The sequence below is a fragment of the Onychomys torridus genome, chromosome 12, assembly GCF_903995425.1.
Source record: "Onychomys torridus chromosome 12, mOncTor1.1, whole genome shotgun sequence".
Lineage (NCBI taxonomy): Eukaryota > Metazoa > Chordata > Mammalia > Rodentia > Cricetidae > Onychomys > Onychomys torridus.
Genome location: NC_050454.1, coordinates 57789060 through 57804429, shown reverse-complemented (window position 1 = coordinate 57804429; position 15370 = coordinate 57789060). Strand labels below are relative to the sequence as shown.

The 15370-nt window shown below is 36.5% G+C and overlaps 1 pseudogene; it reads left to right on the top strand.

Annotated features, from left to right (window-relative positions):
• The first annotated feature begins 4462 nt into the window (after positions 1–4462).
• LOC118593864 lies at positions 4463–7687 on the top strand (annotated as a pseudogene).
• The last annotated feature ends 7683 nt before the right edge of the window (positions 7688–15370 follow it).

Genomic DNA, 15370 nt, shown 5'->3' with positions numbered 1-15370 from the left:
ATTTTATTTATTTATTTTTATTATATTTGTGTTTTAATTTTACATATTAGCCATGGGTTCCCCTGTCCTCCCCACTCCCACCCCTGCCCTCACCTTCCTATTTTTTGTGATGCATTTCATGATAGTTTTGTCCTTTAAAACTGTTTAAAAAGTCAATATTTTCTTGTCTTTAAAAAATTTTAATTCCTGTGTGCTCATTGTAGAAAATAGTAAATAATATATCAGTTGAATTGTCATTCCCATGATTTCTTTTCATTTTAATCCAATAGCTAAATTTATCGCACCAATGCATTTTAAAGAATTATCAGCAATGATTCACAAAATAGCCTTTATACATGAAACATTTTAGCTGATATTTAGAAAAGGAGATAGTAGGAAAAAAGGAAACCACTGGCCAATTTTCTTATATTGTAAGGAATATAAAAAACTATAAAGAAATATAAACATCTTCAATAAAATATTTATAAATCAAATTCTACAACACCTAAAATATCATATACCCTAATCAAGCTGAATCATTCAAAGAATACAAGGCTGGATCAGCAAAGACAAATAAATAAACATCACACAGCTATGATCAAGTATAGAAATCACATAATTTTCTCCATAGATGTGGAAAAGTCCTGAGACTTCTATAATTTTTCCTTCTAACATCCTCCAGGATCTTAACTAGAAAGACTGTACCTAACTAATACAGAATTGAGATTAAATTTAGACAATATCAATTAGAATGGAAAACATTTCAAGAATCTTTCAATTGCAGTATTTTTCTGAAAACACACACAAATCTTTCCACCACAAAGAAGGTGGGATTTAACATGTCCTGGCATGAGAGTAGAGAATTCCTAGAAAAGCATATTATGGGAGAAACTGTTTTGGTTATCTTCTGAGAATTCAATCTCCTGCTTTTACAATTGAGTTTCAAAAAAAAAAAAAAATCCTGCTTTTTTCTTCGAAAACCCTCAGTTTGTATGTTTCCAATAGATGATTATAGAAAGGATGTTGACCTAAGGTGTTTGAATGACCTCTACACATACATGTCTGAAATCATTTATGTTATTGTATCTATGTTATAAAATATTATGATCATCAAGTGAAATGACAATAACTATTATCAGAGATCTATTAAAGAATAAGGTGATGAACTAAACCAGGATTATCACCATAACCTGATGGATTGCTTCAAACATATCCACGTGGATTCATATAAATACTTTCCAGTGTTTGATTGAAACCTAATGATTCTCAATACTTTACAAACAATTGACATATAAAATGTTGACATACTGAAGGATGGTTGTGCTAAACAGTGCATCTACCATAAATGCCTGAACAATGAACATAAACTCATTCCATTTCACCTCTCCATTTGAGAACTCAGTATCTCTGCATAAATGTACCATGTATTCTAATATCAACTTTTCTTGGGCAGAGAATCTTTAATGTGCAAATAGTCTTATAGTTTCCTTTTCCCCTCCAACAATATCCAAGTTAATAGTATTGTCCGTAATAACAAAGAGCTACATTGTAATAAAGAAGTCATGTAGACATCAAATAAGTCTAAAGTTCTGGGTTCTGAACTACAGAAAACTGTAAACCTTTATTTCATATGTGTTAGGATTAGTTTCTATGTCAGATTAATTAATTGTTGGTTAAATTGTGGTGAGTGTTTTATTTTTATATTCATTGATAAGACTGAGCTTTAAAATGTATTTATTAATTTTTTGTCTATTTTTGAATAACTAGTTGTAAGGAAGAACAGAAATAGAGATGAACATGAAAAATAAAAGGAAGAAAAATGAGTGATATAGAATTTAAGAATGTTTTCTAAATGATTTGCAAATTTGATGTGACTAGTGAAGAATAGGAACAAGTTAATTTATAGACATGAGGACACTTTCACATTTAGTATTAGATATGTATCATGTTAAGTTTGAAAATACTATGAATTGTTTTTCTGCACAATCACTCTTATTTTAGGGGACTTCAAAAGCCCACCGAAACAACACAGGCTATTCCATTGATCTTGGTTGCCCACTAGAACTTGATTTAAAAAAAAAAACTGCAACTGAAGACACTATACGATTGTTCATAGGTAGATCACAGAGAAATTGAACTGCATTTGAGCTAGAAACTTCCTCCATATCTGTTAACTTTCATGATCCAAAAAAGAATCATGGAGGCTGCTGAGAGAGAAAAGCATTGACTATAACAATGACATGAGGAAAAATGTACCTTCTGATATGATAGTGGCACAACTGCTTACCTATTAGATTTAAAACCTGCTTCACAGACATTGGAGACTCATGACTGGTTCTATACACCTAAACAAGAGCCTTGACAAAGGTCAGAGGCCTTGTAGGGGAGTTTCCTGCTCCTTTTCTGTGTTAAACAATCATGTTGTCAAACTACTTCCTACATGCTAATGTTTCTATCCATAAAATAAGGCTATATCCAGTTGTCATAAGAGAAGCTTCTTCTTGCAGAAGGTGTTACTTAATTTTGGCTAAAGTATCGAGACTAGCTGATGGCAGAGAGCTCGGCCTCAACACAGTCACCTATAGTAACCTGCAAAACTCCTATTTGATTGCTGAAAAATGAGCAAAAGAAGTCAAGAGCCCTGGATGAAGAAGTTCCCATGAAAAGATGTTTTCTGGACAGAAAATAGCCATTTGTTCAACAACTCATTGCACTCATACTTAGCTGAGAATAATTACATCCATCAACACTTCATCATGGATAAGAGGCAACCAGCAGCCTCAACTCTTCTAGGAGAAGTATTGGTAACTAATATTTCTTAAGTGGTATGGAATCAGGTGTACAATAACAGATTAAATAGCATTATTTTCCTTGAAAAACTTCATACCAAGCTCAGGCAAAACCACTTGAACACACACAAAAATGAAGACAAGAAAATAAGGGGTGAATTTCTTGAGTAGGAAGATCCCAGTGTGAGAGCCAAAGATGTGAGAGAAGGGACCTGGGAAGGCCACAGTGACTAAAATCCATTATGTAAATGTGTGAATCTGTCAAACAAAACTAATGGGAAAAAAAGAGAAACTATGAAGCAAGCCATTCCTGAACTATTCAAATTAAAATCTCAGAGATATGCTAAAGCTTTAGAATCACATTGTTAATTCAATGAATCTAAAATAAGACACATGCCAGCAGATGGAAAAATCAAGAAAAATGAAATAGCATATATTAACATAGTAAGGAATAGGAAACAGAAATGGTACCATTCTGAATTTTGAGGTACCCAGTGTCAGTATTTATTCTTCTGTCTTTTACTCCCTTTTGCTCAAAATCCTTCCATGCTGATCATACAGTTGTAAAAAAGAAAGTTGAATTCTGAGCCAGGAGACAAAGTAGATGAAAATCTCTTTGAACCACTTATTAATTGCAAAAACATTTGGCAAGTAAAAAAATACCTAAAGTCATGCATCTTACATGCTATGTTTGTTCTTAACTGCATTTCTGGAAAGATGCAGAGAAGTTCCAAATAGGATCATAGCAAATGCCACCAACAGATTATTTAGTAAAAGATGCATTGGCTGGCAAACTGGATGTAGTAACATTTGTGTTTATTTTTATAGTGATGCCTCTGTTGCACTCAATGTGATTTGTTTATTATTTTGTTCTCTGTATTTCAGGACACTAATGTATACTGATTCACACCACTCATCATGAATTTTCTACTTATTTACAGGCTACTTGCTTCATATTCTTTATTGTTGACACACATCTTGAGTTGCATCTATACTATTTCTATTTTTAACATAATCAATTATACTTAAGTAATAGAACAGCATGAGCACAAAATACATATTTGTTTGAGTATTTGCCTCTGTTTAATGACTGAGAGCACAGCAGTGGAAATAGGATCAACTGCAATCCAAAACTCAAAACAGTGGATTCAGTTTGAGTTGCTACTGAAACTCCATGCAATTATTTTGAAGCAGAAATTAAGAATAAGTTGGAGGATGTAGCTAGAGTTTTCCTGCTTGGCCCACGGTCAGGACAAATCTCTCTCAGCTGCCAGTCCCACAGCCACTCAGACAGACCCAACCAAGTAAAATCACAAAGACTTATATTGCTTACAATCTGTATGGCCCTGGCAGGCTTCTTGCTAGCTGTTCTTATATCTTTAATTAACCCATTTCTATAAATCTATATCTTGTCACATGGCTCGTGGCTTACCAGTATCTTACATGTTGGTATTCATGGTGGCAGCTGGCAGCGTCTCTCTCACTCAGCCTTCCTGTTCCCAGAATTCTCTTCTTTGCTTGTCCTGCCTATACTTCCTGACTTGCTACTGTCCAATCAGCATTTTATTTACACAGAGCAATATGCGTAGCAGGAGGAAGCAGGGACACATCTCTAGTTCCTTCTCCAGTAGTACCTTTAATTTCCCCACCCCTCAGGGTGGAGCTATACCTGAGTGAAAGCACATTTGTCTAGCATGAATATGCACAAGGCCCTGGCTTCAATTTACAATGTTGAGGATCACAACAAACGAAATAACACTGGTTTCATTGGGAAGATGGTGAGGGTCCGTGAAACACCTACGGCAGTTTATCTTTTACACCATCAGGAGATTTTACAAAGAAAATGATGTATGGAAAATTATTTTCTCCAACCCACCTTATTTACATAAATTTATTAACTATGACCCATGCACAGTTTGGTGGTGGGGACAGAACATGAAAAAATTGTAAGTAAGGAGATGTATCCCATGGCAACCTGAGGTTTTCTTAAAGATGTCCATTTCTGAGAAGTGTAATCCCCAGCTACAGTGGTTGCACTCTGATGTCTTTCAGTCCATTTGTGCTGGGATTATGATTTAGATTTGCATCTTCCTATCATTGACTCAGTAAGACAGAGATAGTAAAGATAGCCCATTCATTCCTAGGGTTCATAGTGAAACAGTGAAGAGATACTGTAGCTCAAAGATTTGTGATGATATTGTGTTCCCCAATATATTGTGCATCCTAATAAACTTATCTGGGGTCAGAGGACAGAAAAGCCACTAGATAGACATAAAGGCCAGAAAATGGGGGTATACACACCTTCAATCCTAGCATTTTGAAGGCAGAGATCCCTCTGGATCTCTTTGAGTTCAAAGCCACACTGGAAACAGCCAGGTATAGTGACACATGCCTTTAATCCCAGGAAGTGATGGCAGGAAATGTATGTAAAGCATAAGAACCAAGAACTAGATCCTGGTTAAGCTTTTAGGCTTTTAGCAGCAGTTCAGCTGAGATTAATTCTGGATGAGGACTTAGAGGCTTACAATCAGCATCAGCTGAGGAGTTGGTGAGGCAAGGTAGCTGCGGCTGTTTCTGTTTCTCTGATCTTTCAGCATTCACCCCAATACCTGGCTCTGAGTTTGTTTTTATTAATAAGACCTCTTAAGATTCATGCTACAATGATTCTCCAATAGCCTTGTGGTAAAACCTAGGTCTTCTTGAATTTCTGAGATATTTCATCTTTATCTCCTGTCTCTCTTTCCTTACTAGTGATAATTGCCATTAATATTGGGCACATTTTAGGATCTCTCAGTCACTTTCTTTATGCTCATAGGGATTGCCATTGACAGACCATCTAAATGAGTTATTTAATCTTGTCTTCTGTGTCTCAGAAATATCATTCTAACTCACAAAAGAGGGAAAAAAAAGTAATGAAGTATATGCCATATTAGTTTTTTGATAAGAGGCAGGGAAGAAAGAAGAGGGAAGAGAGGAAGTAAGAACTAACAACTTCAATGTACATGGACACTAATGCTGACATACCTCAGGGGGTGCAGCTGGAAGCATGCAGGTGCATCAGCAAGACTACATTGCTGACCCTAGATTTGACATATTAAATGTCCGAAGGCTTGCTGGTCCAGTACAGTGGGAGATTGCAGCCAGAGGAATGAAAATAGTCTTTCTTATTCATGGAGAAGTTATTTTCATTCTTTTTATGCCCTGCTGATTAAGATTCATGGGGTTATATGTGGAGTTTATTCCCTTTCACTGTTACAAAAAATAGATAATATATCTCTCCTAAATCAGACCTGGAATATTCTATAACTAAAAACTCTCATACTTTTACATTACTAACTCTCTTTAGTTTTCAAAGTTTTTATTTAAATAAAATTTCTGTTAATTTTAGTGATTATATACTATATGAAGAGAAGTAAAATCTTTCTACACCATTATATAAAAGCAAAACAAGTATTGGCTCTTATTATATGCATAAGTTTGAAGCAGTCATGGGAAAGAAGTATGCCCGCAGCCCATATTGAACTCGAGTTGGAAGAGGTAAGTCCGGTCTCAGAATGGAGGACCATGATCCAAAGAGCCAGAACAGTTGAGGAAGCTGTTTATTGGTGGTCTGATGATAGCTTAAGAGAACATTTTGAGAAATGGATAACACTTACAGACTGTGTGGTAATGAGAGATCCCCAAACAAAACGTTCCAGGGGCTTTGGTTTTGTGACCTACTTTTGTGTTGAAGAGGTGGATGCTGCAATGTGTGCTGGGCCACACAAGGTTGATGGGCGTGTGGTGGAACCAAAGAGAGCTGTTTCTATAGAGGATTCTGTAAAGCCTGGTGCCCATTTAACCATGAAGAAAATTTTTGTTGATGGTATTAAAGAAGACACAGAAGAATATAATCTGAGAGACTACTTTGAAAAGTATGGCAAAATTGAAACCGTAGAAGTTATGGAAGACAGGCAGAGTGGAAAAAAGAGAGTATTTGCTTTTGTAACTTTTGATGATCATTACACAGTTGATAAAATTGTTGTTCAGAAATACCACACTATTAATGGGCATAATTGTGAAGTGAGAAAGGCCCTTTCTAAACAAGAGATGCAGTCTGCTGGATCATAGCAAGGTCATGGAGATGAATCTGGCAACTTTATGGGTTGTGGAGGAAACTTTGGAGGTTGTGGAGGTACTTTTGGCCGTGGTGGAAACTTTGGTGGAAGAGGAGGCTTATGGTGGTGGGGGTGGTGGCAGCGGAGGTAGCTATGGAAGTGGTGATTGTGGTAACTACAGTGGTTACAGCAGAAGAGGAGGCTATGGTGGTGGTGGACCAGGCTATGGAAACCAAGGTGGTGGATATGGTGGTGGTGGAGGAGGATATGATGTTTACAATGAAGGAGGAAATTTTGGTGGAGGTAACTATGGTGGTGGTGGGAACTGTAATTACTTTGGAAATTATAGTGGACAACAGCAATCAAATTATGGGCCCATGAAAGGGGGCAGTTTTGGTGCAAGAAGCTCAGGCAGTCCCTATGGTGGTGGCTATGGATCTGGTGGTGGAAGTGGTGTGCATGGTAGCAGAAGGTTTAAAAAAAAAAAAAAAAGCAGAAAAGGGCTCCAGTTCTTAGCAGGAGAGAGAGCGAGGAGTTATCAGGAAAGCTGCAGGTTACTTTGAGACAGTCGTCCTAAATGCATTAGAGGAACTGTAAAAATCTGCCACAGAAGGAGAGATGATCCATAGTCAGAAAAGTTACTGCAGCTTAAACAGGAAACCCTTCTTGTTCAGGACTGTCATAGCCACAGTTTGCAAAAAGTGCAGCTATTGATCCATGCAATGTAATGTCAATTAGATGTACATTCCTGAGGTCTTTTTATCTGTTGTAGCTTTGACTTTTTCTTTTTCTTTTCATTACATCAGGTATATTGCCCTGTAAATTGTGGTAGTGGTACCAGGAATAAAAAATTAAGGAATTTTTAACTTTTTTTTAAAAAAAAGTATGCCCGCAATTCTACAAATTATGGCTACCTGAATATTTGTAGGCAGAAGAATTCAGCATGTTCTTGACTTTAATAATAACACTTGACTTAAGTACTGTTGAACTTGTAATTTCACTAGCTTGTCTAGTATTTGAAATGTTCAGAACCATTTGCAACTTACATATTGTGGGGATGAACTTTATTTTATTTTACCAAGTAATTACTCAGCTTTTTATTTTAGTTTTTTTAAATGGAAAGTGAATCTTTCATGCAACATATTCTGATTACTGTTACACTTCTCTCATTTTCTCCCAGATATCCCCAAGCTCTACACCAATCCACCAATTCCAATCCTCTCTCTGTCTCTGTCTCTGTCTCTGTCTCTGTCTCTCTTTCTCTCTCTCTCTCCCTTTGAAAACAGGCAAATAAAAAATACAATAAAACTCATCACACAAACCCAAAAAGAAAAAAGAAAAACCATGAGAAACACATACACACTCAGAGACACCACAGAAAATATACAAAAACAGAGATTCAGAAACCATGATATCCAAGCAAAAGATCAGTAATATAAAAGAAAATGTCCAAACAATGCATTATAAGACAAAAAAATTTTCCAAAAAATGCCTTTGAATTCATTTCATGTTGGTCACCTATTGCTAGTCATGGGGTCTTCCCTAGAGTGTGGTTTTTATACACAGTGAGATTCTGTTGGGGGAAAAAACCAAACTAGTTTTTCCTTTGCTAGTGATCCACAGTTCAAGATAGCTTTTTGACTAGAGATGAGACACAAGTCTACTTCCTCTCAGTGCTGGAACCCCATCCGGTTCGGACATATGCAGGCTCTGTGCATACTTCTACAGTCTCTGTGAGTTCATCCATTCATGGACCCTGTTGTTTCTGGAAGACCTTGTTTCCTTGGTGTATTCCATGCCAATTGGCTTTTACACTCTTTCTGCCAAGGAGAGATTTGATGAGGAAACCTCATTTAGGACGAAGTGTTCCAAAATTTCTCACTCTCTGCAGGTTGTCCAGTTGTGAGTCTCTGTTTTAGTTCCCATCTATTACAGGAGGTTCTTCTTTGATGGTTACTGAGGGAGACACTTATTTATGAATGCCATCAAGAGTCCTTTTATTGCTGTGTTCCTTTAGCAAACAATAGCATTCAGTTTTTCCCTAAGTCCCTAGTCTATCTTGCCTCAGGTGTTTGGCCAGTGTGTAGTGTGTGTAGTGTTAAGGATGACTTTCTTCTCATGAAATGGGTCTTAAATCCTTTCAGAAAATGGTTGGTTTCTCTAGAGCTTTTGTGCCACCAGTGCAGGCACATCAAGCAGGGAAGTCATTGTAGTAGATCACCAGATTTATAGCTGAGTTGGCAGTTTTCCTATTCTCCCAGAACATAGGGTACCTTTCAGTACCAAGAACAGTAATCTGTAAGGGGGAAGGTTCTAGTTAGTCAGCAACATGACTTCCCTGTGTTCAATGAGATGTGCAGGGGTTGTCTTCAGCAATAGGGCCTTACCATCAGTTTGTGGAGAAACTACATGGGCAACTGGCTGAGTCGTTTAGCAGTTCCATTGGGCCCCTTGGCCAACAACTCAATTAGATGTAACCCATTCTTAGAACTGGAGGTTTCACTAGTTGGGGCTTTGTCTCCTCCCATCATTTGGTGATTCCCATTTGAGTTTCTTTTATATATGTATTCATTTTAAGAAGCTTCTACTGAAAAAAAGAAACTTCTACTGTAATAGATTTCCACATGACCCTTCAAATGTCACATAATGTTAGTTGTTCTTCCTCATATTCCCTCCCTTACCATCCTCTTCCATCTCACTCTGTTTAATCATCTCATTCTAGTCCCCCATCTCTCCATAACAACATTTTCTATTTCCTTTTCCTTGAGAGATCTTTTACTCTACCCTAGTTCCTTACTCCATACTTAACTCTGTGGTTATACAGATAGCACCATGAATATAAAAAGCTCAAAAGCTAATACCTACATAGAAAAAAATGGACACAATAACTGTCTCTTGGGGTCTGTGTTATCTCACAGGATATTGTCTCCAGTTCCATGCATTTACCTGTGAATTCCATGATTGTTGTAAACATCTGGGTAAGATTCTAATATATTCCTCTGCAAGCTCATTTAGTGCTATTTGTATGCATGCGATTTCAGGGCTGAGGACTTGGCATTGGATAACCAGTTAGACGACTCTGTCCTGGGAAAGACTATTACTCCAGCTTTCAGCATTCCTTGTCTATAGTTCTTTGTGTAGGGCTGAGGTCCCTGAAATTCCCCCCTTTAATTTTAGCATTTCTATTTCTGCTGTACTTCTCATTTTTTAAGTTTAAAAATTAATATGATGTTCAATTAGAAAAATACCAATAATTACTCCTCTATCCTTAAATTTATAAATAGAGTTCACTATAGACTAAACATGAGAAAATATTTTCTAATACAAATATAGCCTATTTTTCACCATCCTATTTACATACTATTACTGAGAAAGTACTGATGTCCAGCAAACATACAATACTATTAAAAGCCAGTAAGAGAGAAGTGGTTTATTTTATTTTAGTATAGCAGCTAGAATAATATAGTCAAATTTGGTAGGACAAACATCACAAACTTATTGTCTCCTGTTTCTCAAAACCTGAAATCCAACACTGTGACATTAGCAGGATTGCTTCTTTTCAGATTATGAAAAAGAAATTTGTCCATACTGTCTCAGAGCTTTCAATAGTTGTCTGCCAATTCTTAGTATTTCTTGTTCTACAAAATCATACTAATTTATTTCCATGTTATTCTTCTTTCTCTTTATTTTTATTTATTTTTTCATTTTACATACCAACCACAGTTCCCCTTCCCTCCTCTTCTCATACTCCCCCATTTCTCCCCTTCTACTCATCATCCACTCCTCAGAGTAGGTAAGGCCTCCCTTGAGTAGTCAATAAAGTCTGCCATACAAACTTGAGGCAAGTCCTGGCATTCCCCACCTGCCCTGCACCAAGGCTGAGCAAGGTATCCAACCCTAGGGAAAGGGTTCCAAATAACCAGTTCACGCACCTGGGATAAATCCTGGTCCCACTGCCAAGGACTCCACAAACAAATCAAGCCGTACAACTTCTACCCACATTCAGAGGGCCTAGTTCAGGTTCATGCAGTTTCCCCAGCTGTCAGTACAGAGCCTTTAAGCTCCCTCTAGCTCAGGTCAGCTGTCTCTGTGTTTTTTTCCCCATCATAAGCTTCACCCCCCTTGTCTACATCATCCTTTCTCTCTCTCTTCAACTAATCTCCAGGAGTTCAGCCCAGCACTTGGCTGTAGATCACTGCATCTGCTTCCATAACTTACTGGATGTAGGTTCTATGACAATTACATTACTCTAATCTGATTACAGGGGAAGGCCAGTTCAGGCAGAGAGATGTCATCATCTACAATAGCTATAAATAACACAAAATATTTCTATTTTATGGAATTGTTTGGTAACTCTAACAAAACAAGTGAAAGACAAGTATAACAAGAACTTTAAGTCTTTGAAGAAAGAAACTGAAGAAGATATCAGAAAATGAAAAGATCTACAATGCTCTTGGATAGTAGAATCAACAGAGTAAAAATGACAATCTTACCAAAAGCAATTTTCAGATTCAATGTCATCCCCATCAAAATCCCAACACAATTCTTCACAGACCTCAAAAGAACAATACACACCTTCATATGGAAAAATAAAAAAGTCAGGATTGCCAAAACAATCTTGTACAATATAAGAACTACTAGAAGTATCACTATCCCTGACTCCAATATAAACAGCTTGGTATTAGCATTAAAACCTGACAATGTAATCGAATTGAAGACCCTGACATTAGTCCACACACCAATGAACATCTGATTTTTGACAAAGAAGCCAAAAGTTTACATTGAAATAAAAATAAAGCACCTTCAACAAATAGTGCTAGCATAACCAGATGCTGACATATAGAAGAATGTAAATACATCCACATCTATCATCCTGCACAAAGATCAAGTACAAGTGGATCAAAACCTCAACATAAATCCAATTACATGGAACCTGACAGAAGAGAAAGTGGGAAGTAGCCTGGAATGCATTGGCATAGGTGACCACTTGCTAAATATAACAGCAGTACCACTGACACTGAGATTGACAATTAATAAATGGGACCTCCTAAGACTGAGAAGCTTCTATAAGGCTAAGGACATAGTCAATAAGACAAAATGACAGCCAACAGAATGGGTAAAGACGTTTACCAACCCCACATCTGACAGAGGGCTGATCTTGAAAAAAAATATATAAAGAACTCAAGAAACTAGACATCAAAACACCAAATAATCCAATTTTAAAAAACGGGGTACAGATCTAAACAGAGAATTCTCAACAAAAGGATTCCAAATGGCCAAAATACATTTAAGGAATTTCTTATCGTCCTTAATTATCAGGGAAATGCAAATCAAAATGACTCTGAGATACCATTTTAAACCTGTCAGAATGGCTAAGGTCAAAATCACTTATGACAGCTCATGTTGGAGAGGATGTGGAGTAAGGGGAATGCAAACTTGTACAGCCACTCTGGAAATCAGTATAGTGGTTTATCAGAAAACTGGGAATCAATCTGCCTCAAGATCCAATAATGCAACTTTTGGGAATACACCCAAAAGATGCTCTATCATACCACAAGGATACTTACTCAAATATGTTAATAGCAGCATTATTCATAATAACAAGAACCTAGAAATAACCTAGATGCCTCTCAACTGAAGAATGGATAAAGAAAATGTGGTACATTTATACAACATAGTGGTACTCAATGGGAAAAAAAAAAATGAAATTTGTAGGCAAATAGATGGAACTAGAAAAAAATCATCCTGAGTGAGGTAATCCAGACCCAGAAAGACAAACATGGTATGTACTCATTCAGAAGTGGATATTAGACACACACACAAAAAAAGAATAACCAGGATACAATCTACAACCCCAGAGAAGCTAGATAAAAAGGAAGACCCTAAGAGTGACACATATGGAGAGACACAGGAAGGGGAAATAATTAAGATCTCCTGGGTAAACTGGGAGGAGTATAGAAGGGGAGGAAAGGAGAAAGGGAATGTGAGGGATTGAGAAGGCCGAGTTGGGGAGGGTCAGTGTGAGAAAGCAATGAAAGATATTTGGATATAGGAAGCCATTGTGGATAGGGGAATTCCCATGAATGCACAAAGATAAGCCCAGCTAAGACTCCTAGCAACAGTGGATAGGGTGTCTGATCTATGTTATTCTTGACTCTGTCCAATATTGCTTTTCAATAAGAAACCAAACATAATTTGTGAACATCACACCCAAATTAAGTACAAAGTCATCTTACCTAACTAAAATTATAAACTGTCACTTCAGTCTCTGTGAACACTTATGAGCCCTGTTTAGTTGATTTTTGTGGGCCCTGTTCTCATGGTAAGAAATAATAGTCATAATTATCTTGCAGTGATATTTGGACATGTATACAATTGAGATAATCTTAACGTCTGTCTCAAAGACACAACTGCTGCATATTTTCTCAGTTCTTAAGATCTTACATAGATACATAATAGTATGAATGCATAAATGAGACACAAAGGTAGAAGTTACAATGCATAGGTATGGTAGTTTGAAAATCCTTGGTCCCTACAGGGAGTGGCACTAAAGATGTGGCCTTCTTGAAGTAGATGTGGCCTGGCTGGAGGAAGTGTGTCACTGTGGGGGCGGGCTTTGAGGTCTCTTTGCTCAAGCTTCTCTGACTCTTAGCTAGTACTTGAAAACTATGTCTGTCATCATGATGCCTGTCATGACGATAATGGACTGAAGTGATGAAGCTGTAATCCCAATGAAATGTTTTCATTTGTAAGAGTTGCCATTGTCATGGTGTCCCTTCATAGCAATAAAAACTCTAACTAGGACAATACGGGGGAAAGGGGTCTAATAGGAGGAAATAAATTGGGTAGTGAGAGCTTATAGGAGGAAAAACAGTAAACAAGCAATATATATTTGAGTTGTAATATGTCTATGAAAAATGGTATTCCTTAAATGAAAAAAAAAAGTCCAAGGGAGTGGGGGATATGTGGGAAAATTTAGAAAGAAGAAAAGAAATGGGGAAATGTATTTATAATATGATCTGAAAATTTGAGAAGTCAATAAAACAAAAAAATGTAAAACTATTAACTTCAAAGCAGACTATATACTGAGCTTAAAACTTCAGAATATGAATTGCTGAGAGATTCATTTGCAGCCAGCATATATAACCAAATCAAACTAAATATATAAATATTTGAAGACTTGTATTCAAAGCAAAATGGCCCACTTGTAAGCATTAAACAAACATGGAATAATAAAGAGAAAAATACATATTACGTTGATGTCTTTTTACTAAATTTTAGTTAAAATTTGAGGAGTAAAATAAAAAAAATACATTAAAAATCCCTTTTGTACCATAATATAGTGATGCACAAAATATTGTATCAAGGTTATCACATAAATAGAGAGCTGTTACTGATCAAGAATAAGCCTCAGACGAACTTCTGGAAGCTTAAAATGTTCTGCTTCATGTTCTACTTCTTGTTTGTAGGGAAAGGTTGTTTTCCTTTTTTGTTTTTTGTTTTTTTAAAGAAAACCTATCTACCTGTATGTTAATAATTTCTTTACTATTTTCCTCTATATGCTGTATAAATAAAAATGCTAGAATATTATCTACTCTGCTGTTCAGGATCATTTAGGAGAGGTCACAGGCAAAATAAACTATTAGTAGATTCATTTCATATTTATTGCCAACCAACGATATAGAATTGTTATCTTGATAAGAACATGAGCAAGTATGTAAAGCTTAATTTCATGTTTTAAAGTATTTTCATTTTTTCTCTGCAAAAAACTTTGGTATGAAAGTTATGCAATTTTATACAAGTTGTCAACTTCTTTACTTGTTTATCATCTGGTATTTTTAGTACTGCTTTATTTGCAAGTTGTTCAAACTACTTAGATGAAGGAAAAGCATGCAAACATAAATTATTGGAGCTAAGAACTGACATGTCTAGAAATATCTTGCCTGCCTCATTTGCATAGTCATCAGAATAGTCAGTAGAAATAATATTCTGATGCATAGTAAATTATTACATATTCTTTCATTGTGCTTCAAGAGCTATGCTATACAACTTTGAGGAAAATGGTATTTATTTAAATCAATACTCTAATATACTTATTACATAAGAAATAATAATTCATTGGATATGGTTGTTTTATATTATCAGTAAGGCCTGTTTCTTTAATTAGGACTTCTTTCTACCTGAACAGCCAAAGATACATGGTGATATTTTATCTGTGTCCCCCAATAAAGTTTATCTGAGGATCAGAGGAAAAAGCCAGCCACTGTAGTAAACATAGAGGTCAGGCCTTGGTAGCACATGCCTTTAATCCTATCACTTGGGAAGCAGGGATCTGTCTGGATCTCTGTGAGTTCAAGACCACACTGGGAATAAAGCCAGGCGTGGTGGCACATGCCTTAAATTTCAACACTAGTTAACCTTAAAGGTCTGGAGGTCTGTACAGACAGACAGGAAGTGACAGAGATGGGACAGAAGAGGAAGTGATGTAGCTTGGTAAAGAGAGCA